General features: G+C 39.9%; 1 long non-coding RNA gene across 1 annotated transcript in view; it reads right to left on the bottom strand.

Annotated features, from left to right (window-relative positions):
* Positions 1–8,208: 8,208 nt before the first annotated feature.
* Positions 8,209–24,621, bottom strand: part of LOC101687235 — a 38,450-nt gene continuing 22,037 nt past the window's right edge. The window contains exons 3-4 of the long non-coding RNA XR_001177101.2: positions 17,804–17,852; positions 8,209–8,495 (exon numbers count right to left, since the gene is read on the bottom strand). This is a non-coding gene — a long non-coding RNA (uncharacterized LOC101687235). The remainder of the gene's footprint in view (positions 8,496–17,803; positions 17,853–24,621) is intronic.

The following is a 24,621-nucleotide window of genomic DNA, read 5'->3' as shown; positions in this document are numbered from 1 at the left end:
AGGCCAAGTGGCAGCTGATTCACACAAATGGTATTTGGATCGAGGGGAGGGGAACAGGAGAGGAGCCTGCCCCTGCCTCCCGGAAACTGACTCCTCTCCCATCATCTCAGCTGCCATCTTTCATCACCCAGACCTCCCCCAGATGTGGCAGCCAGCTTGCTTGCACAGAACCCCCTCCCACACCAGCAACATGTTGAGACTTCGCTGCCTGCCCAGCACTTTTAGGGGCTGGGTTCCTGTTCCTTGTAGAAGAGGTAGAGAACTACAGCAGAAAAAAGTGGGGGTAGGGAAAAGGACTAATAACTGGTTTATTTATTTATTTATTTATTTTTTAATGCATCTGGAGGAAAAAAAATTACTTCTTCATATACAGGCTGTTTGAATATCCTGGCCAAAAAAAAAAAAAAAAAAATGCTCCTGTATAGTAGACACTAGGATCAATGTTCTCAGAGAAAAATCAAAGGTTGGGACAGCTAACCATGCAGAAAGGTAAAATCCTTCCACTTATACAACTGCTCCTAGTGAGTCACAGTTGGGGCAGTGTTGGCTCCAGCATTAATGAGACAATGATGTTTAGCTGGACACAGTGGGAATTAATTGGTTTCATTCAACGTCACAGTGTAACCACAAGGGAAAAAATTAATCTTCATTTAAAATATAGGATTTTCACTATATTTTTCAAAATACAGAAACTTCCAAAGTTTTTTTTCTATGTTCATGTGCAGTTTTTTGTTGTTGTTGTTGTTGTTATTTTTTGTTTTTTTACGTCAATAAAATCCCACTTAGAAATGGTTTTGCCATCACACTGCCCTTTTTAAAATGGTCCATGGAAAATTAGTGGTGCTGAATTCCCACCTCACTCTAAAAAGTTTTCTGGAGGAACTTGAGCGCTCATTTCCAGTGGCTTCATACCTGGACTCCAATAGCAAAGTTCACACTGGGTGCATAGAAAAGAAAAATAAATGTTATTATTTACTATCCAAGACCCTGGGCTAAGCATTAGAGGCACTGCTTAATTTTGCAGATTACAAACATGAAGCTCAGAGAGGTGACACCACAGAGTTGGGATTCAAACCTGCCCCAGTTCTTTGCAACTGTGATGTGACCTTGATAGAACATCATACTCTATAGCCCTGCTCTCTCTATTGCCATCTCTATGGCCAAAGTATTTGGCGTATGTTAAGTTCTCAATGGATGTTTACTCCTGGTGATTCTTTTGACCTCTTTAAGTAGGATGCACCTGAACTTACTTCCTCCTAGGGTATTCCATTTTAAGCCAACCACAGTAAAGCCCTCAACATCTACAGTTCTCTATTGAATTTTAAGAGCAAGGTGAGAATATAAAATGAGAATTATACAAAAACATAAAATGAACCCTGGAAGTACTGGTCATTGAGAGAAGTAACAAAGCCTGTTGTGAATTCACATTGCTACTTGGTTGTTACAGGTTTCTTCACAGCTTTCAGTATTCTCAAATTCGAGGAGGGAAAAGGGTGAAGGAAGGGAAATACATTGAATCACTAAGGATGAGGACAACCAAAGAGAGAACTGTTTAGTCTAGATGGTGGCTGGCTACAAGTGTGGGGACTCAGGTGCCAGCCAGCCAGGTCTCCATCCATTTAGCTGTACATTCTCCTTCCAGTTGCCCGCAAAGGCATCAGAGATCTTCCCGCCTCATCCTTGCCCACGACCCATGGCGATCCTAATCCTGTGAGGACAAAAATATTGTTACCCTCATTCTACAGATAAAATAACTGGCTTAGAGGAGTCAGGTAATTTGTCTAAGATCACAGAGCCATTGAGTGGCTGAGCTGGGTTACAACCAGTTCTCTCTGGGCTCTCAGATTATTAACTAAAACTCTATTTCAAATAAAACCTTACCAAAGTTACCCTTCAGGGACCTTCCCGACTGAGATGGGTAATGATCTGCAGAGATTACATTTCTGATCCAAATCAAACCTAGGCCGAAGGAGACAAGGCAAGGGCCAAAAACAATGATTCATTGCCTACCTTGTGAAAGATGATGGTAATTCTAGGTCAAAGTCTAATGAATGGATGTCTGCATAGCAATTAGCACAGCCAGGCACCCTGGCTGGCAATCTTGGCAGAGCAGCCATGGATTGTCATAGAAACTCGACTTCTCTCTCTCCCAAAGAGGAATCCACTTGGCTCATCCAGGACAGAACAGGCTGCTGCCCAGGAGTGCCCTTCTCCCCCAGGCTGGAATTCTGCTCCACTAACATCTCCCGAGAGAGAAGCAACTCAAGGACAGTCACAGCAAGATGGGATGGCTGTGCTGATTAGTAGAAATATACATCACCCTTCATTTCATCCAGTTGCTTTGAAACTTTGGATAACTCATGCATGCCCCTGAGGACAGCTTCGCAAAAACTACTTAAAGTGGGGCATATCTGGGTGGCACAGTCCATTATGCATCCAGCTCTTGGTTTTGGGTCAGGCTGTGATCTCAGGGTCATGAGCACAAGCCCCACATTGGTCTTCATGTTGGGCATGGAGTCAGCTTAAGACTCTCTTTCCCTTGGGGCACCTGGGTGGCTTAGTGGGTTAAGCCTCTGCATTCGGCTCGGGTCATGTTCCCAGGGTCCTGGGATCGAGCTCCGAATCAGGCTCTCTGCTCAGCAGGGAGCCTGCTTCCTCCTCTCTCTCTCTGCCTCTCTGCCTACTTGTGATCTCTGTCTGTCAAATAAATTAAAAAAAAAAAAGACTTTTCCCTCTCCCTCTCTTCCCTCCTCACCCCACATGTGCTCTCGCTCTGTAAAATTAAAAAAATATATTTAAAAAAATTACTTAAAGAAAATGTAAGTAGAATCGACTTGTTCAATATCTCCTGTCCGCAAGATTCGTCATTTTTAGTCAAGAATGACAACATTGGGATGCCTGGGTGTCTCAGTTGGTTAAGCAGCTGCCTTCAGCTCAGGTCATCATCCCAGCGTCATGGGATAGAGTCCCACATCGGGCTCCTTGCTCCGCAGGGAGCCTGTTTCTCCCTCTGACTCTGCCTGTGCTCGCTCTCTCTCTGACAAATAAATAAATAAAATCTTAAAAAAAAAAAAAAAAGAATGACAACATTAAGGAACCAAAGAAGATATCCCATTAACATTTTGTCTTTTCTATACAAATGTCTGAGTCTTCCTAATCCCTTAAAAATTTTCAAGCAATATGAATCTAATTAGCATGCTAGTTGAGCCATTAGTTTTATACAAGATCAATGTATATATATATATATTTTACCATTATTTACAGTATATGGCATTACATTATGAATCTACCTTCTATTTTACTGGGAAGACAGAGGGTGGAGGATTTAGGGGAGGAGCTAAAATTTACAGAATGCCTAGCATGAATTGAGCATTTTAATCTGCAAGACAACTCCACGAAATACTTATTATCTCCATATTACAGGAAAGAAAATGAGATTCAAAAAAATTAAATAACTACATCTCACAGACAGTATAGAGCTGGGATGCAAAGCCAGGGTTCTCTAATTCCAAAACCTCTGTTCTTTCTACCAAATTTCACATACATTTATTTCACTTCACATGCATCTATATCTGGGATTACTTTGCAATATACAAATTATAGAAAAATTCCAAGATTTAAACTAGTCAGAATCCACTTAATTAGAATTTTGAATTAAATGATTGTCTTCTCCCATCCCCCAAGTCTCTGCTACCATCTATTTTCAATGTGTCAGAATAACAGTTAAATCGTGACACAGCGACCATGGTTGTTTTTAATTTTTAAGGTATTCCACAAAGGAAGATGAAATTTAGCTCATCTTCCTAAACCAATTCCATTACACTGCTGGACAGGGATTGCTGACATGAGCCCAAGGCATTGTGAGATTCTAAATTATTGAAGAAAGAAGTTCAGGATGAACTTCAGAATGAAGTTCAGAATATACCAATTAGGCAGGGAATGGACTGATGGATTTCCTGAAGATTTTTGGTAGCAAGCTGAAAGAAAGATAATATGGAGAAGGGTGAGGGACTGTCTAGAAAAACTCTGCTATATAGTTCCTTGACTGTGTCAGTTAATCTATGTAATTAAATACATTTTATTTTATTTTTTTAAAGATTTTATTTATTTATCTGACAGGGAGAGATCACAAGTAGGCAGAGAGGCGGGGAGAGAGAGAGGAAGGGAAGCAGGCACCCTGCTGAGCAGAGAGCCTGATGCGGGGCTCAATCTCAGGACCCTGAGATCAGGACCTAGATCAAAGGCAGAGGCTTAACCCACTAAGCCACCCAGGTGCCCCTAAATGCATTTATTTATTTATTTATTTATTTAAGATCTTTATTTATTTAAGATTTTATTTATTTATTTGACAGAGATCACAAGTAGGTAGAGAGGCAGGCAGAGAGAGAGAGGAGGAAGCAGGCTCCCCGCTGAGCAGAGAGCTCGATGCGGGGCTCGGGCTCGATCCCAGGACCCCGGGATCATGACCTGAGCTGAAGGCAGAGGCTTAACCCACTGAGCCACCCAGGCACCCCCCTAAATGCATTTTTAAAGAAACCATTATTTCCTTTCAAAGGCCTGTATTTTGCTGTGTGGATGAGCAGAAATGCCATGAGCAATGAAAGAAATTGCCTGGGATTGAATCTCAGCTCCATCACTACTCAGTCTCCAGATCACAGGCAAGGCCTTACCTCTTTGGATATGAGATTCCTTGCCAATGAAATAATGGTTAGAATGAGTTAGAATAATGAAATAATGAGTTGGAATAAGATAATCTCTAAGTCCCCATGCATTCATGCATGCAGTCCTCCAATAATTATAAGTGTTTTTAAAGACACAATGTTCCAGTGTTTGATGATATCATCTTGACATTATCACTAACCATCAACATCAAACATTTGTATTTTAAGCCCCTGCCATTTTAGACACAGTGAATATGGAGAAATGACTCAGTCCTGTCCAAGGAGTTCACAAGGGGAAACATGATACATATACCACTGCAGAAGGCGGTCCAAGGAAAGCACCAATGATTGATGTATGCAGGAAGCACTATAGGATTTCTTAAGAATTATTTAAATTGCGGGGCGCCTGGGTGGCTCAGTGGGTTAAGCCTCTGCCTTTGGCTCAGGTCATGATCTCAGAGTCCTGGGATTGAGTCCTGCATCAGTCTCTATGATTGGCAGGGAGCCTGCTTCCTCCTCTCTCTCTCTCTCTCTGCCTGCCTTTCTGCCTACTTGTGATCTCTCTCTCTCAAATAACTAAATAAAATCTTTAAAAAAATTATTTAAATTGCTTTTGTTACTTCAGCAGTAATGCTGAGACAAACTTAATGACCTATGGAGCACTCCTTAGCCACCACATTGGATGTGAGACCATACTCGATATTTCCTCCTCAATATGAAAAGCACAGATCTCCAGACCAGTCACTACATACAATCAGAGGCAAATGGCTATATGCACATAGACGGTCTACACAGGAAATGTAAGTAAGTGTGTACTGAACATTCATACACATTTGCCTTCATTTCAGTGTTACCGGAAATGCCTGCTACATGTTTGGTGCTGGGTGCAGTAACAGTGGTTCTAACAATAATGCTCTGACCACAGGAAAGGAGAAATACCGTTGCCTGAGCAATCTGGAAAGATTTCACAGCAAAGATAGGACTTTATCTGAGCTCTCAAGAAAGAGCAGGATTTTGACAGGGATGTGTGTGCAAGGATGTACACAGGCAAGGAAGACTAGGAAGACCTATCCTTTCGGGTTGCAGCAATGTGTCCTAGACTCTGTGCCAAGATCGCTGTGGGCCAAAATAAGTAAATCCATATGACTGCAGCAGCAGGTACTTGAGGAATTTCGTGGAAGTCAAGGTTAGAAATAAAAACCAAATCCAAAGATCGTCCCTCAGTAGTGAATAATAATGAAGAACATGGGATCTAAAGCCAGACTTTCTGATTGTAAATCCTTCCTCCGTGCGACCCTGGGCAAGTTACTTAAGCCCTCTGTTCTAAATATTAAGTGAGTTAATGTGTGGAAGTACTTAAAACAGTACTTGGCCCTTAGTAAGGGTCATAGAAATATTTGCTATTCAATATACAATGGGGAGATACGAAAGGTAATGAAATTAGCATGTGAGCTGGTCTATTTATATAGTTATCCTTACTGTGACGTAACTATATTAAGGAGCTGAAAAAGAAGTCTGTGGTTGTAATTGTATTGCAAAGTTTAGAGGAATATATATTTAATCCACACAACTAGTTAATGAGTCTCTCCGCCTTGGCAGCGCTCAGCTTGTCCGGATTCCAAAGACATACCATACAGGATAGTTCACATTCTCAGCAACTCCTGGGATTTGGAAAGGACATTTCTCTTCATTAAAACAGTGAGGGAAGATGCATGCCTTAAAATGAAATGATTATCCTATTTCTTATTCACTCTTCCATTGTTTTTATTAGATTTGCTTAGAAAATATTAGTGTATTGGAAAATGAAGATTGTGGCTCATGAAAAGGCACAGAAGATGTCTAGGCAGATTGGCACACATGATTCTTTTAAAAAATGGCAAGGGCATTCTCATCTTAGGAGAAGCAGGAACAATAGCCTTAAGGATGTTCTAGAGATCATGTATGTATTATAAAGACACCCTTCCTCCTGCTATTCTATTACTCACAGGTGACCAAACTTAAGGAAAAAGAACATTGTCGGGGCACCTGGGTGGCTCAGTGGGTTAAGCCACTGCCTTCGGCTCAGGTCATGATCTCAGGGTCCTGGGATCGAGCCCCACATCGGGCTCTCTGCTCAGCAGGGGGCCTGCTTCCCTTCCTCTCTCTCTGCCTGCCTCTCTGTCTACTTGTGATCTCTCTCTGTCAAATAAATAAATAAAAAATCTTAAAAAAAAAAGAACATTGTCACAAATAGCAAGAAAAGAGAAGTTAAAATTTTTTTGGAAGGCTCTAAAAATGTAATTTTTTTCCTTTGAGGGATAGTAAATATACATATTATAATTTGTTAAGTGTTATTCCTTTAGAAAATTCCGAGTCAAAATCCCATTATTCTCATTATCCCATTTTCAGCAAGAATTGACTTTCTGGATTATGTAAGTTTTTAAACTATAAATTCTGCTCAAAGTTTTGCAGGTTGGAAAGAAAGAAGTAGGGCAGAATTTCTATTCCATGTGCTGAAGGAGGCCTGGAAAAGGAAGCAAAAAAGCCATCGCACTCCGGGAACTGCAGCAAGGCAGTATGACCTAGTTGTAGGCCCAGACACCTGGCATTCTATTCCAGTCTTGCTCTCATTTGGGCCACATCATTTACTAACTTCCCTGGCCCTGGTTTTCTCTCTCCGTTGAAATATATATTAATGCAGGGGATTTACTATTGTGGTTATGCTCTTGTTGTTTTGGAAATCCCAATTAAAGTAGTTAGGTTGATTCTCTTTCTCTCTCTCTCATTCCCATTTTGCTTTGTAAAGGCTCAGACTAGGCAGATGTTAGATTTCACGTATGCACTTACAAATATGTGGGTATACATTTACAGTGAAAGTGTACCCTATACAATGATCATATTAATCATTACCATATCATATATAATAATTTTGTAGATATTTAGGAACCATGCTTCCTCTATGTAATGTTATCATCTAAATGTTGAGAGAAGATCACTTTAAACTAGGGGGATATTAATGGGATGACAGCTCCTTTTGTCTCTTGGTTTACTTTCCAAAAAACTCCATTAATGCAGATGAAGGAAGTCTCCTTTTATTCCTGCCAAAGTCTGCATAGGGAGCTATAGCATTTCCCTTGTTTCCTGGGCTCCCCCTGCTCCTTGAGCTCCATCAGCAGTGGTTCTCAAAGAGCAGCCTCTGGACCAACGGCATTATAATCAGCATGACCTGAGAAGTTGTCAGAAATATAAATTCTCATGCCTCATTCCAGATCCACTGAGGCAGAAACTCCAGGGGTGAGGCCCAGAAACCTGTATTTTCACAAGCTCTTCAAATTATATACAAGGTCTTCAGCTGATTCTTGTGGATACCAAAGTGGAGTACCTCTAGCCATAGTATCAAAATGTATAACAAGCCATTTGGGGAACATAAGAAACTAATACAGGTTATTAGAATCTGGTGGTAGAAATCATACACAAAGTAGATTATTACAGTGCATCCTCTTCAAATGTTATTGTGGTGTCCTCCATTGAAAACCAAAATTTTAATATTATTTTATACATAGTTTTATTTCATGTCTTGAACCCCACCATGTACAAAGTATTGGGGGTGTAGAGATGAAAAAGACCTAGTCCCTGTCCTTAGCAATTTACATTCTCCTCTAGTAATCCAGAAGAGGTGGGGAGGAGAATGTAACCAATATGTATTAAAGCCTTACTATTTGTTCTTTGAAAGTATGACATTGCTTAATAAGGCAATTCTGTCTTCTATCATTGCAGGAAAGGAGACAATCTTGGTGAGGTTTCAAAAACTTGCCCAAGGTTAGAACATTTTTTTTCTTCTAACAAAATTCAAACCTACAGAAAAGTTGAAAAAAAAAACTACAATTAGAGACTTCACCTAGATTTGTTAATTGTTAACATTTCACCTCTAAATATACCATCATGTACCTTCTTAGACATGCTCTTACATTATCACACCATCGTTATCACATCCAAGAAATATATTATTGGTACAGTAATATATGTCTCATAATCTACAACTGGCTCAAAAATATCCTAGATAGTTGGGTTTTCCCCCCAATTATGTTCCCATTAAGGATTATGCATTGTTTTCGGTTATCATGTTCCTTTTGTTTCAGTTTTCTTTAATCTAGAATAGTCTCCTTGCTTTCTTTTTCTTAATTTCTCATGATGTTGACTTTTTTTTTTTAATTGAAGTGGAGTTGACACACAATGGTAGTTTCAGGTGTATGACATACACAGTGATTGAACATCTCCATGCATTATGCTGTGCTCACCATAACTGTAGCTACTGTCTATCACCATACTACCTTTATAATACCATTGACTACATTCCCTATGCTGTAACTTTTATCCCCATGACTTATTCATTTCATGACTCGAAGCTTTGACTTCCCAGTCCCCTTCACCCATTTTGCCCACTCCACCCACCTCTGGCAACCATCAGTTTGTTCTTTGTATTTATGAGTCTGTTTTTGCTTTTTGTTTGTTTATTCATTTGCTTTGTTTTTTAGATTCCACATATAAGTGAAATCCTATGGTATTTGTCTCTCTGTGTCCGACTTACTTCACTTAACATAATACCCTCTAAGTCCGTCCATGTTGTTGCAAATGGCAAAATACCATCCTTTTTATGGCAGAGTAATATTCGTGTGTGTGTGTGTGTGTGTGTCTGATTCTGTGCCACATCTTCTTTATCCATTTATCTATGATGGACATTTGGGTTGCTTCCATATCTTGGCTATTATAAATAATGCTGCAGTAAACATAAGGGTCAATGTATCTTTTTGAATCAGCATTTTCCTTTTCTTTGAGTAAATATCCAGTAGTGGAATTACCGGATCATATGGTATTTCTATTTTTAATATGTTGAGAGACCTCCATACTGTTTTTCACAATTTACATCCCCACCAACAATGCACAAGGCTTCCTTTTTCTCCACATCCTCACCATGTTGTTTCTTATATTTTTGATACCAGCCATTCTGGTGTGAGGTGATATTTCATGGTGGTTTTGATTTGCGTTTCCCTGATGATAAATGATGTTGAGCATCTTTTCATGTGCCCATTGGCCATCTGCAGAACTTCTTTGGAAATGATGACATTGACACGTTTGAAGACTTTAGATGTGTATTTTATTTTATATCAAATCAAATCAGGAACCTAATATCAGTTTGGCCCAATACTAGTCATACTAATTTTGATCCTGTGGTTCAAGTGTTATCCAGTAGATATCTCCATTGCAAAAAATAATCTGCAAGATGATGTTTCAAATACTTTATTCTGTTCTTCAGAAATCTTTTATCCAATGAGATTCAGTACTCATTGAAGATCCTTATGTGAATAATTTATTATATTGTTGACTGCCAAATAGAGATTTTTCTAGTTCTATCATTCCTTCTAAATTTATCCGCTGTCATTCTTTATGAAGACACAGCTTTCTCTTTCCACCTCTCATTTCCTCTTTGGAGTATTACATGGGTTTGTTGATTCTTTTTTTTTTTTTTAAGATTTATTTATTTATTTATTTGACAGAGAGAGATCACAAGTAGGTAGAGAGGCAGACAAAGAGAGAGAGAGAGGGAAGCAGGTTCCCTGCTGAGCAGAGAGCCCGATATGGGACTCGATCCCAGGACCCTGAGATCATGACCTGAGCCGAAGGCAGCGGCTTAACCCACTGAGCCACCCAGGCGGCCCTTTTAATCAATATATTATAACCCAGCGCCATCAGTTTTTTGGTGCTCAAATGTTTCCCAGACTGGGTTTCCCAGAGGGAATCCAAGGAAGTTCTTTATCTTTTGGTCATGTCATCATGATTCTTTGAGCCCTTCCCTGTTTTCTGGCACAATAACTTATTCCAGGAGCATCTTTCCATGCCCCACACCTGGAATTAACCATTTCTCCAAGAAATTCTGGATCCCTTTGGTAAGCAAGGGTCTTTAGAAATCTTCTAAACTTCTGGGAGTCATAGCTAGAATTTAAACCTAGAACATGGAATCTTGAAGCCTGGGCTCCAAATACTATATGACTATAGTTAAGAATGGTGCCCTCTGGGCACCTGGATGGCTCAGTCAGTTAAGTGGCTGTCTTTGGCTAAGGTTGTAATCCCGGAATCCTGGGATCAAGCGTCTCATTGGGCTCTTTGCTCAGCAGGGAGCCTGCCCATCTCCCTCTCCCTATGCCCACTGCTTCCCCTGCCTGTGTGCTCTCTCTTTCTCTCAATCTCTTAAATAAATAAATAAATAAATAAATAAATAAAATCTTTTTAAAAAGAAAAGAAGAATAGTGCCCTCTAATGAGTGAGGTACACAAAAGATGCTTTCGGAATCTAAAGGAGGATGGGGGTGAAAGGAAGCAGAGGGTTTGGCAGGGAAGGTTTGCCTTGCTAATGCACCTTCACTGTTATTTCCATGCTGATGCCAGAGCTGTTTCATTTAACCACCTACTCACAGTGGAAGCCAACTCTCCCTTAACTGGGCCCCAAGTCTATCCCAAGTTTTGGTTTTCCTCTATTTCACCCTAGTCCAAAAAAAAAAAAAATCTCTGAAAGAGCTTCTCTTTCCTGGGCCTTCAGGAATGTCTAAGAAGCCACTCTTCTCTCCCTCATTCCACTCCAGCTCCTCCCTTGACACGGATTCACCCCATTCTCCTAGAACTTCATTGTTCCCTCCAAGCACAGGAAGTTTGTTTTCTAAGCAATTCTCTTTCTCCAGAGTCATCTTTTGGGAGCTTCTAATTCCTTCCCTCCTGGTAATAGACCTCTCCACACTCACTGGCTTAGCACAAGGGTTAGTACAGAATTTTAGCATGCTTAAGAACCAGTTCTAGGGGCGCCTGGGTGACTCAGTCGGTTAAGCATCTGCCTTTAGCTCAGGTTATGATGTCAGATCCTGGGATCGAACCCACATCAGGGTTTCTGCTCAGCGGGAGCCTGCTTCTCCCTCTCCATCCACCTGTCATTCCCCCTACTTGTCCTCTCTCTCTCTCTGTGTCAAATAAATACATTAAAAAAATTTTTTTAAGAAAAGGAAAAAGAAAAAGGACCAATTCTATATTTTCACTTCCTTGCCTTAGGCATGCAGAGGTACCTCTTAAAGTACATATATTTTAGGAGGACAGTTTTTATCACCCTGGCTAAGTTTATATTTGCATAGCGAAGGAATATAGGAGAAAATGGGCAGCTTAGAGTTGACGCCAGACCAGGTTTCCTTAAAAGGGGCAGCAAAAGCAAGCTGGCTGAGAGCTCACCTGGGCTGCATCACTGATGATACATGGCCTTGGTGGGTTTGGACACTTCTAGATGGAGCCTCTTCCCAGGCATCTTTTGTTTGTGCCACCTTGCACTTCTTTATTACCATGACTGCTGCTGCTGCCATTAAGGAAATTAATAACACCATCTTGGACTCTTCAGCCATCTCCAATTTCTGTCCCTTTTGGCCCTCAGGAGAGACAGCCAGCCTGTGACATGGCAGTTGAATAGTAATTAAGTGATCTTTCAGTGGCACAAAGGAAAGAATCAAGAGGCTGTTTAAAACCATTCCCTTAGACCTATTTCAGATAGAAACCAATAAAGCATTCTTGCTTCAGATCACAAACTGGCCTGGAAAACAGATCCACAACGTAGAATCCTGGCCCTCACTGCACACCAGATCTCTCTCTGTGTCTGCTGACAAAGTCCAAGAGCCAGGGTAACCCATTACTCACTCTTAACCTGTTTTTTTGCTGTTGCTTGACCACAAGCCAAGCAAAATGAACATTCATGTGGTGGACTTGGCAGCCGCCCCGCTCCAAACTGTGCTTTTCCACAGGCCGAGAGAGGCTTTGAAGCTGGCCTCCCCTCCGTTTTGCCCCAAGCTGGGGAATCACCCTCGGAGGAGCAGAGATCAGCCAACACTGAGTCACGCTGCCCTTCAGGTCAGGCGACATTCAGGAAGGGCCTGGCCTATTGGCCTCATGACTGAGCAGAATGACTCGGCCTATTCCTTGTGCTTCAAAATGGGTCAAACATCCTGCAAGAGCCCCTCTGCTGTGTCTCTAGGCTAAAGATCAACATTTTACACTCACACTTTAAGATAAGAGTGTTAGTCCTTTTGCCTGTATGTATGAAGTTCGGGGAGTGTCTCAGTGCAAAGGTTTAGAAATGTTTTGTGAACTCACACTCAGTTTACCAGTAATTAATTACAGGACATGCACTCACATGTGGTTAGGATTCAACACAAAGAGCACTGGAGTGAACAGATGGATAGATGAACAGATGAAGTTGGAATACCAAATAAGGGACTAGAATAAATGAATGGAAAATGAATGAATGTGCAGATATCTAAATTTTAGTCCTGGCTCTGTCCCTTCCTGGTCTCTCATTTAACAGCAGCCCCATCTAGAAAATAAGAGGTTTGGGAAAATGATTACTAAATAATGGTTTATTATTTCATTTGTGCATGCACACAGGTCAATAGACAGGAATTAAACCACTTTGTAATTGAGAGCCATTAGTAACATTCAAACAGCCTCCAAATAAGCCAGAATCCAAAAGCATCCCCAAATTGAATTATACCACGTGATTAACAAATTGTGAATTTGAATTCTGATGCTCACAGGGTCAAGCAACTCAATCTCTGTGATATATATCACCACCTGTAAATATTCCAGATATATTTATCCCTAAACTAAAGGATCTAGAAAACAGCAAAAATGTATACTACTTATCACAGGATACTGTCCCAAGATGGACACAGATGAACTTTTCAAAACTGGCACTTATTTGAAGACTTCTAATACTGGAAGAAACAATGAGTTTGAGTCCTGCTAAAGGTCTTCCAGTTAAGAAACAATTTAGGGAGTCATTCATAAAGTGTTAGTATGCCAGTTAGCATGAATGTTTACAGTTACCTAGATTGTGGTCTTTCTTTTGATATTATAGAAATGTCACTACTTCTGACTATCCTTTTTCCTCTATCCTCATGCTCTATTAATATAAAACACTCTAGGAGTTGACACTTCAAAGAAGTTGAAAATAAAATCATCTTCAGGGTACCAAAAAGATCACCCATCTGTAAAATGGACCTCAGCCTCTCTCACATCTCCCAACTGATATTTCCTTCTGACAAGTTGTCCTACATATAATTAAACAATGAGGGTAAAAGGGCCACCTGCCTCAAATGTACAACCTTTCTTGGCACATTGAGTTCCAACAGAAATCCAAGCAATTATTTGGAGGGTTAAGGAATGGAATTTATCATGTCTTCAGGATCAAATGTCTTCAGCACTTATTACTGTAATAAGAATATTTTAGCAAATTATCGATTGATAAATTTTACCTTCCCTGAAATATTTCACTTAATTCTTCCACTTTTTTTTTTTTTAAAGATTTTATTTATTTATTTGACAGACAGATCACAAGTAGGCAGACAGGCAGGCAGTCACAGAGAGGAGGAAGCAGGCTCCCTGCTGAGCAGAGAGCCCGATGCGATGCGGGGCTCGATCCCAGGACCCTGAAGGCAGAGGCTTTAACCCACTGAGCCACCCAGGCACCCCACATTCTTCCACTTTTGACATTAAGTCATAAAAGTTCTGAAGCAGAATAAAGCAGGCATGCTGAAGGAATTTAGATATCTTCTTATGTCCACACAAGGCCAGAGTCCTTGTCAGATGTGTTAAATTTCTTCAAGATATCAAGATACAAACCTGGAAGATTTAGATACAACTTCTCCAAGCCTGGATAGGATTCTTCTCCCCCAAAGCTTAGCTAAAGAGCTGCAGTTGGATCAAAGGCGGCCATGGAGCAGAGGGAAAAAAAGAGAAATCCTTCCCCTTTGGAGACCGGAGGATTGTGGTTGGATGCAGGAAGGCAGTTGGAGAGAGATTTGGACAGTATAGAAAAGATAATCAAACATACAGTCTTGGATTCATTCTGTTTTAAAATGACAAGACTGCAGGGCAGGTAAGAGAGATACATGATAAGAAAACATAGGAGGGAAGAATCCTTTTGTCACACGCACTTTAAATTCTCAAGGCAATGGCTAGTTGTATTCTCAGAAGCCAACAAGTAGGTTGCTTTGCAACATTTAATGCCCCATGCCTATGGGAGCAAACAAAGAGCCCTGTTCCGAGATGAGGCTGATGGGGAAACAGTGTGAATCTGAACAAACCATAACCTGTTAGGTTTGTGGAGAAGCAAGAACCCTCTGGAGATAATCAACTTTGAAGCAGAAAAATTTGTTTAATCCTCCAGGGATTAAGCAAAGCCCTTGATAATCACAAAGTTTATAAAATATATTGGGTATAGATCCCCATTACAGGAAACTCTATTCATTTAAAGTGTAAACTTAAAGTGTAAATGTAACCACCAGCTTCTGTCAAGTGACACACCACTATGTAAATTGTGTAGATTCGTTTGTAAATGAGAGAGCATTCCCCTCCTGCAGATTGAAGGAAACAAATGTTCCTCCTAGACATTTCCAACCTTAATACATTGGGAAGCTTCAATGGTCCACATGTGGAATGAACCACTCTAGGCCAGGAGACCAGATGGACGATATGGAATAAACTCGGAAGGTGTACCTTGTAAGAATGGGTTAGCATGAGAACGGCCATCTCAAAGGCCTGGAAGCCATTTTACTGAGTTGAGGGAAGAGGGACTAGGGGAAGCTTGAAAAACAAGTTTTGAACAACAAGTTTTGAGCAACAAGTCAATCAGAAGCACCAGAATGCAGGCGGCTGCATCACAGACCAGATGCATTGGTAAAGAGCTTATCTCACTACACCACCAGGGACTGATGCAAAAGTAAACTGTCAGAGTGGGGGCCAGATATGAATGTAGCTATGGAAAATTATTGTGTGTTAAGCGCTTTGAAAATGCTATATAAACCCTTGGCTTTGAGTGCTCAGGGTCCTTGTTGAAACCCGCTGCGCCAGGCAGATACTTGGACCCCAGCTAGCTGGAAATAAACCTCGCTGTGTAACTTGCATTATCGAGAGTGTCCTCTGTCCATTTGAGGGGTGGTCGACTCTGGACATAACAACCTCAAGAGCTGGGGTGAGCCCAAGTAGCTGGAATGGCACAGAGGGCCCTGAGAGAGGCGAGCAGAAATACCCATGAGTTCATAGACATCAAACATCAACATCAGATGCCAAGTGGAGACCAATTGAGTCAAACTCCAGTGTACCCGAGCTCCCCTCTCTGCCATCTTCAGTTTACACAACCACCCCTGCTTGCAAATCTACCAGGAGCCACGTATTCTTGCACTAGACACCTTCAAAGAGGATGTTGAAGTGAGAATATGACTGAGTAAGCGCTTATTCCAAACAGAAAGACTAAAAATTACCCAAAGGGCTGCTTAAATGATTAATTCAGGCTATTTTTTTTTTTTCAGGCTAAATTTAAAATGATTGAGGACTAAAAGTTAATTCAGTTTTTTTTCCCTGCTGCATAGTAAATGGGATCACCAGGAAGGTCTGATCGGTTAGAGATAAAAGAAAAAATATATATACTTACTTTGCAACTTTACTACATTATTTATGAAATTAGAGATGCAATGACAGCTCTGATCTGAGGGGCAGCCATGAAGCCTCACCTTCCTCTGAAACCTCTTTACTAATTTGCTACTTATCCTGACCTCAAAGAATAATCCCACAAACTTCTCAGTAAGTAACAAAGGTAGATGCCTTAAACCCAGGTAACTGTTGAAAATGAACCCTGGAGGGTGGGAAATAAGCCCAGTCAGTTCATCTGAAATTAACTCAAGAAAATTGTTACCCAGCTAGTCTCTGTGAGCCATGCCCTAGAGGAACAAGATATAAGAACAATGAATCGTTGAGCACTTCCTATATACCAAACACCATCCATTAGAACTTTCTGGGACATAGGAATGCTCTATATCCACACTGGCCACTATGTGAGTCACAGCCACATGTGGCTTTGGAGCACTTGAAATGTGGCTAGCATAACTGAGGAAATACATTTTTAATTATAATAAATTTAAATAGCCACATGTAGCTAGTTGTTAGTGCTATTGTACTGGACAATGAAGGTCTATATAAATGTTAAGGTATTTGAGACTCTAACGCCTTAAGGATATTTGGGGCAAAGGAATATATTGACAACAATCTCTGGGATTTGAAAAATAAAGCATAAACTAAGATGAAATCAGAAATAGTGCCCACTTCCCAATTTACATAAAGCAGGCTCTGCCCTAAAGTACCAACACCCTTGGTTTGAGAAGCAAATATTTATGGCAATTATATATATCACATTATAGGTATCACTGAATTCTGGTTATGAACACAAATGAGCAAAAGTTCTGCTCCTGAAATTGCTTGAAAATGCTTGGGGCAATGAAATACCACAAGCAGCAAAGAGAGGTTTTTGATTCTGAATTGCAAATAGTTTCTCCCTTCTCTTACCCCATCCTACTTCCTCACTCCTATGAGTTTATTTTTTCTTATTCCTTTACCTTTATTTTTCAGAAATTCATTATAAATAAAATAAGAAAAGCTAAGCATAAAAGGTTTGTCGTATAGCTTCATGTTGATCAAATGATGAGGAGGCATTTTGAATATCACCTACTTAGCCACAATGCTCCCGTATTCTAGAAACTATATTTTGCAGTCTTGTAGACTCTGCAGCTTTGCAGTTCAGGTTTGGATTTGGTAAGTAATATAGGCAGTATGAGCATGTTAGCATCATGCTTGAGAGGCTAGGATGTGAAGAGGGAACTCTTCAACAAGAAAACTGCCATATTTATTCCCTATGTATTTAAATTGAGAATCAAAAATTGAAGTAAAAAAAGGAAAAATAAGAAGAAGTGTATTTTTAGAAGTGTATTTTAGAAACAATGGTGCAGGTAGTACCCTACATGTAATATTGACCTTACAATTAAAACAGTCAAAAGAATTTTATTGATCAGCAAGAGGAATTGGGGAAACATATAAAACATACATATTACACAATAAGGACTCTGTCCATGAATTTGTAGCCCAACTGGGTGATGGCTTCAATTAGAAAGAAACACTGTAATGTGACATTTGATGTTTACTCCATCTGTCAGGTTTCTGGAAAATTTCTTTAAGTGTAGGTGGAGAAATTATTCTAAATAATAGTCAAAGGGGAAAAAAAAAAAAGAGCATCTGAAATCCATTTCTTACCATCTGGAGAACTTGGTCCAGCACAGTAAATGGGGATCACCAGGAAGGTCTGATCGGTTAGAGATAAAAGAAAAAAAATATATACTTACTTTCCAATAGGATCATCAGCACGTCCTAGAAAGAAATGTATCAGGAATCTTAGCAAAGATGGGGAATTTTCATTGTCTTAAGCAACCCAAACCCAGGCTCCATCTATCTGCGAATTGCTTGTATTCTCCATTGCGGGCAGCTGCAGCTCACCCAACCTCACTTGCTCAAGACATCATTCGTTGTGTCATTCCCAATTTTCATAACATGCCCTTCATCGAGTCTCCATCAAAATCATTCAGGCAGGAGGTGGATTAAAACGACTCACCTGGTAGAAAACGTCACAGGTTTTGAAGCCTGATGTGCGGAGAAAAACAACACATAAACACCTGCACACTCATTTAACAAAGGACTTTCTCACACATTTTACAAAGGAAATCTAGTAGCCACCTTTATTTATATTGCGTTATTCTCTATTTATATTGCTCATAACGCCACCTTGTTCTAAATATGCTCCTGTGGCCCGAAAGGTCCAGCAGTCCAGAATAATAAAAGTCAAAGTTTGCTTCAGATTCTTTTCAAAAATGGAAAAGTCCAAGTACCTTCTGAACACTGGTCTATTTGGTTACTCCTTGGATACTCCATTTAAAGAGTGTAAGCAGAGGGGCGCCTGGTTGGTTCAGTCAGTTAAGCATCTGCTTTTAGCTGAGGTCATGGTCCCAGGATCATGGGATGGAGAACTGCATCGGAGTTCCCTGCTCAGCGGGGAGTCTGCTCCTCCCTCTCCCTCTGCCTGCTGGCTCCCCCTGCTTATGCTCAATCTCTCTGTCTTTGTCAAATGAATTAAAAAAAAAAAAGAAAAAAAAAACTTCTTTAAAGAGTGTAAGCAGAGACTGGATAAAAGACAAATGGAGGAAGTAAAGGGAACCTAACAGCCACATCCATGACCTCTAATGGTGCACCAGTCTCTTCTGTTTACTTTGATCAACAGCCTATGCTGCCAGCCTCAAGACTTACATGCAACTGATGGCAGAGTTGATAGGTAAAATAAAAAAAAGGTAACTTTTGGGGGAAAAAGTGAATAAAATACCTCTAGATAATTTCATTTAGAATAAAGAAATAAAACACATGGATTTAATGACAGATTTAAAAGACATTTTAAAGAAATCATGAGCAAATACTATGAAAAACACTATTCTAAAACTATTTTTTCAAGATTTTATTTTTAAGTAATCTCTACACCCAACATGGGGCTCAAACTTACAACTCTGAGATCAAGAGTTGCATGCTCTTCTGACAGTCACCCAGGTGCCCCAAAACTTTTAAAAACCTTAATAAAACTGATGATTTCCTAGAAAAATTTAAATAAAACAGACCCCAATTTATGAATCCAAAGATGAGATCACCCACAAAAAATTCTTGATCCTTAGTCAATAAGAAATAAAGAGAAAGTATTAAAGATTTATCTTTCGGGGCACCTGGGTGACTCAGTGGGTTAAAGCCTCTGCCTTCTGCTCAGGTCATGATCCCAGAGTCCTGGGATTGAGCCTCACATTGTGCTCTCTGCTCAGTGGGGAGCCTGCTTCCTTCTCTCTCTCTCTCTGTCTGCCTCTCTGCCTACTTGTGATCTCTGTCTGCCAAATAAATAAATAAATAAATAATCTTTAAAAAAAAGCGTTTATCTTTTAACAGGCTCAAGGAGCATATCAATGAATAATAATTACATTATTGGCTCTATTTATTAGGCACTTTCTATCTGCTTGAGATTGCATTAAGCGATTCACATGCCTTATCTCTTTAATCTTCGAACAACCTCATAATAGGAATTATTTTCCAAGTTCTAAAAAAGACCTTGAGGCCTAGAGAGAGCTAGTATATGTCTCATGCTGGATTCATACCTAATGTATAAAGAATTCTATAATAGATAAATTATTCTACAACATGGAAGCCTATGGAAATCGACCCAACTCACTGGATCACATACAAATGCCTGAAAAGAACGGCTTGCTCCTGGAGTCCTCAGGCAGGCTCGCCTGGAGCCTGAGTCAATGTGTGCTCAGGCTTGTTGTCTGGATTCACATAGGCCAGTCCGGTGCCTGAGGTGATCCCAGAGCCTGGGACATCAGGGACCATCCTGATGCCTGGGTCCATGGGGGTCAACCTCACACTGAAGTAGGCCTTGAGTCTGAATTTACAAGGGCCAGCCTGGTGCCTGGGTCCACAGGAATGGGCCTGGCCCTGAGTCCACAGGGGTCAGCCTGGCATCAGAGATTCACTGGGGATGCCTTGATGCCTGGGTTCATTGAATCAGATCTGGGGCCTAGGATCTGGTCTAAGGAGCTGGGCATGTAGCCTTGGTCTGTTGGGGCTTACCCGTACTGGGCCTGGAGCTCTGGATTATGAAGAGTCCAGACACTGACACTGTGGTGTGTCTGGGGCCTATGGCCATGTGGATAAGCCTGGAGCCTGGGGCTACAAGACCAGCCTTACACTGGGGCAAAACTGGAGCTTTGGGCCATAAGGTCAGCCTGGTGCTAGGGCAGGCCAGGAGATTGGGTCTATAGAGACTGTCCCAGAGCCTGTGTCCATGTGAACTAGGCAGGTGCTAGCAGTAGATACTTTCTTGCACCATACACAAAAATGGAATAGACTCAAAATGGGTGAAGGACCTCAATGTGAGACAGGAATCCATTAAAACCCTAGAAGAGAACACAGGAAGCAACCTCTTCGACCTCAGCCACAGCAACTTCTTGCTAGACACATCTTTAAAGGCAAGGGAAACAAAAGCAAAAGTGAACTATTGGGACTTCGTCAAGATAAAAAGTTTCCACACAGCAAAGGAAACAATCAAGAAAACCAAAGGTAATCTATGGAATGGGAGGAGATATGTGCAAATGACATAACAGATAAAGGGCTAGTCCCCAAGATATATAAAGAACTTAACAAACTCAACACCCAAAGAATAATCCAGTCAAGAAATGGGCAGAAGACATGAGCAGACATTTCTTCAAAGAAGACATACAAATGGCCAACAGACACATGAAAAAATGCTCAACATCACTGGGCATCAGGGAAATATAAATCAAAACCACAATGAGATACCACCTCACACCAGTCAGAATGACTAAAATTAACGAGACAAGAAACAACAAATGTTGGCAAGGATGTAGAGAAAGGGGAACCTTCTTACACTGTTGGTGGGAATGCAAGCTGGTACAGTTACTCTGGAAGACAGTATGGAGGTTCCTCAAGATGTTGAAAAATATGACCCAGCAATTGCACTACTAGATATTTACCCCAAAGACACAGATGTAGTGAAAAGAAGGGGCACATGAACCCCAATGTTCATAGCACCACTCTCCACAATAGCCAAACTGTGGAAGGAGTTAAGATGTCCTTCAACAGATGAATGGATAAAGATGTGGTCCATATGTACAATGGAATATAACTCAGCCATCAGAAAGGATGAATACCCACCATTTACACTGATGTGGTTGGAATTGGAGGGTATTATGTTAAGTGAAATAAGTCAATCAGAGAAAGACAATTATCATATGGTTTCACTCATATGTGGAATATATGAAACAGTGCAGAGGATCATAAGGGAAGGGTGGGGAAACTATGGGAAGAAATCAGAGAGGGAGACAAACCATGAGAGAGGCTTAACTCTGGGAAACAAACTGAGGGATGCTGGAGGGGAGGTGGGTGGGGAAATGGGGTCACTGGGTTAGTATTAAGGAGGGCACGTGATGTGATGAGCACTGAATGTTATACATGACTGATAAATTATTAAACAGTACTTCTGAAACCAATGATGTACTATATGTTGGCAAATTGAATTTAAATAAATACATATATACATATGTATAACATAACATACACATCGGATAAATATGTGATATCATACATATATGATACATATGATATATGATACATATGATACATAACATTACATAACATACATATGTATAACATAAAATAACATAAAATAACAATTAGGTACAAATGGATTAAACAATTAGGAAATCCAAAAGGCAGTTTGTCTAATATCTGACAAGGAATGACTATCCATGTAAAAAAGCAATAAAAGAAATCATAAAAGACGGTGAATGATTTGAACATGCAAAAATTTAAAATGTCAGCATATCAAAGATTATTGCAAAATGTCATGATTCACCCAATAAACTGAAAGAAAAATATAAGACAAATTGGCAGCTAAAGGGAAAATCCTTTTAAAAAATTAATTAATTAATTAATTAATTAATATTAAGGTTTTTTAAAAGAAATTTAAATTCCAGTTCATTAACATACAATGTAATATTGGTTTCAGGGGTAGAATATATTGATTCCAAAATTCCATACGTCCCTGGGTGCTCATCACAAAAGTATACTCTTTAACCCCCAACACATATTTCACCCATCCACCCACCCACCTTCCTTCTAGTAACCACTAGAGTGTTCTCTATGGTTAAGGGTCTGTTCCATGGTTTACCTCTTTCTTTCCTTTTTCCCTTTGCTCATTTGCTTTGTTACTTAAATTCCACATATAACTGAAATCATATGGTATTTGTCTTTCTCTGACTGACTGACTGACTTTGCTTAGCATAATTCTCTCTAGCTCCATCCAGGTGATTGCAAATGGCAAGATTTCATTTGTTGAGTAATGACATGGCTGAGTAATATTCCACTGTGTATATATACCACATCTTCTTTATCCACTCCTCTATTAATGGACACTTGGGCTGTTTTCATAATTTGGCTATTGTAAATAATACTGCTATACATATCGGGTACATGTATCCCTTTGAATTAGTATTTTTGTATTCTCTGGGTAAATACCTAGTTGTGCAACTGCTGGATCATAGGGTAGCTCTATTTTTAACTTTTTGAGAAACACCCATACCATTTTCCAGGGTTGATGCACCAGGCTGCATTCCCACCAGCACTGAAAGAGGGTAAGGGGAAGTATTCTTAGTATAACACATACTTCAGGGGCGCCTGGGTGGCTCAGTGGGTTAGGGCCTCTGCCTTTGTCTCAGGTCATGATCTCAGGGTCCTGGGATCAAGCCCCACATGGGGCTCTTTGCTCAGTGGGGAACCTACTTCTTCCTCTCTCTCTGCCTGCCTCTCTGCCTACTTGTGATCTCTGTCTGTCAAATAAATAAATAAATATCTTGAAAAATATTTATATATTACATACTTCATCCAAATTAAAAATCAAAACACAAAACCATTATAGAAGATGGACAAAAAGTATAAACAGACAACTTATAGAAAAGAAATTTTTAATTGTATTAAATAAATTTAAAAAGCAATCTCATAATGTAATCAAAGAAGTAAAATACTAAAACATTAGATATTGTTTTAATTTGTCAAACTATCAAAATCATACTAATCCCATAAAACTATGATGAAAGAGAAGCTTCATACACTGGGAATGGAAATCTGTATAACTTTTATTAAAAAGCCATTTGGCAATATAGTATGAAGTGTCTTAAAAATGTTTGTAGATTTTAACCCAATAATTCCAAAACTGAGTTTATCATAAACAAATAACTTGAAGTGCAGGCAGAACTTCATGTATAAGAATAATACACAGTATTATTTATGATATATATCCATATGATGTCGCTACTAAAAATTATATTCCAGGAAATATTTACTAATACCAAAAATCTTCACATCATTAAGTTCATGTTCACATTGTAATGTTCATTCTATAAATATACTGGAAAAAAAACTAGAAAGAAATCATCTGAATGCTCATAGGATAAAAATCAAGGAAATCAATTTAAATTTTATAAATAATTTTTCATAAAATGAAAAAGGACTCATAATATATAGGTCTTTTAAATGGAGTATAAAATGTGTACAAATGAATGCACAGGAAGAGGGTAATCAAATTCAGTCTCTAGCTACACACAGATCACAGCAATCCAAACAGCTTGGGATTCCAAGTAGCCAAGAAAAAGGGAACCCAGTTATCTATGGTAGGAACAGGTGAGGAGTTTGAATCCAGGAAGGGAAATAGTAAAGATAGATATGGGACCACACTGCTTAAGAACTGCCTGACGCCAGAGCAAAGGGCATCTGGGCTATAGTGGCTCCTAATATACTATTTCCTGTAAGGGCAAGAATCAGGGTCTGTGTGGGGCGAAGTCTGAATGTGCAGCTGTTTGAAGAATGAGAGAACCGACACTGGATAAGACGCACACAAAAAGAAGAGGTTTAATATTGCAGGTGGTCTCTGACGGATATAGAAAGCAAGCTTTAAATAAAAGGCTTCCACTTTCTACTGAGAAAAGAGAGAATTATTGATATCAAATAGTTCAACGAGCCTTATAGAGCAGCCAAGTAAATCAGCACAGCTCAGGATCAGAATGAATCCCACCAGGTATGCCATAAAATAAACAAATAGCTTGCACTAGACTCACAGAACTGGCTCTGTGAGGCTCCAGGCTCAACGATGTCCTAGGGAATATGGAAGGTGTTGATGCAGGGGCTAAAACAACTGGCTGTTTTTTTCATCAGTAGAATAACATGTGTTTTTTAATTTTAATTAACGTATACTGTATTATTTGTTTCAGGGGTACAGATCTATGATTCATCAGTCTTTTTTTTTTTTTTTTAAGATTTTATTTATTTGACAGAGATCGCAAGTAGGCAGAGAAGCAGGCAGAGAGAGAGGAGGAAGCAAGCTTCCCGCTGAGCAGAAAGCCCAATGTAGGGCTCGATCCCAGGACCCTGAGATCTCAACCTGAGCCGAAGGCAGAGGCTTTAACCCACTGAGC

The sequence above is a fragment of the Mustela putorius genome, unplaced genomic scaffold (assembly GCF_011764305.1).
Source record: "Mustela putorius furo isolate JIRA1106 unplaced genomic scaffold, ASM1176430v1.1 tig00000585_pilon_pilon_pilon, whole genome shotgun sequence".
NCBI classification, from domain to species: domain Eukaryota; kingdom Metazoa; phylum Chordata; class Mammalia; order Carnivora; family Mustelidae; genus Mustela; species Mustela putorius.
The sequence above is the reverse complement of the archived record's forward strand: the minus strand, read 5'-3'. Positions and strand labels throughout refer to the sequence as shown.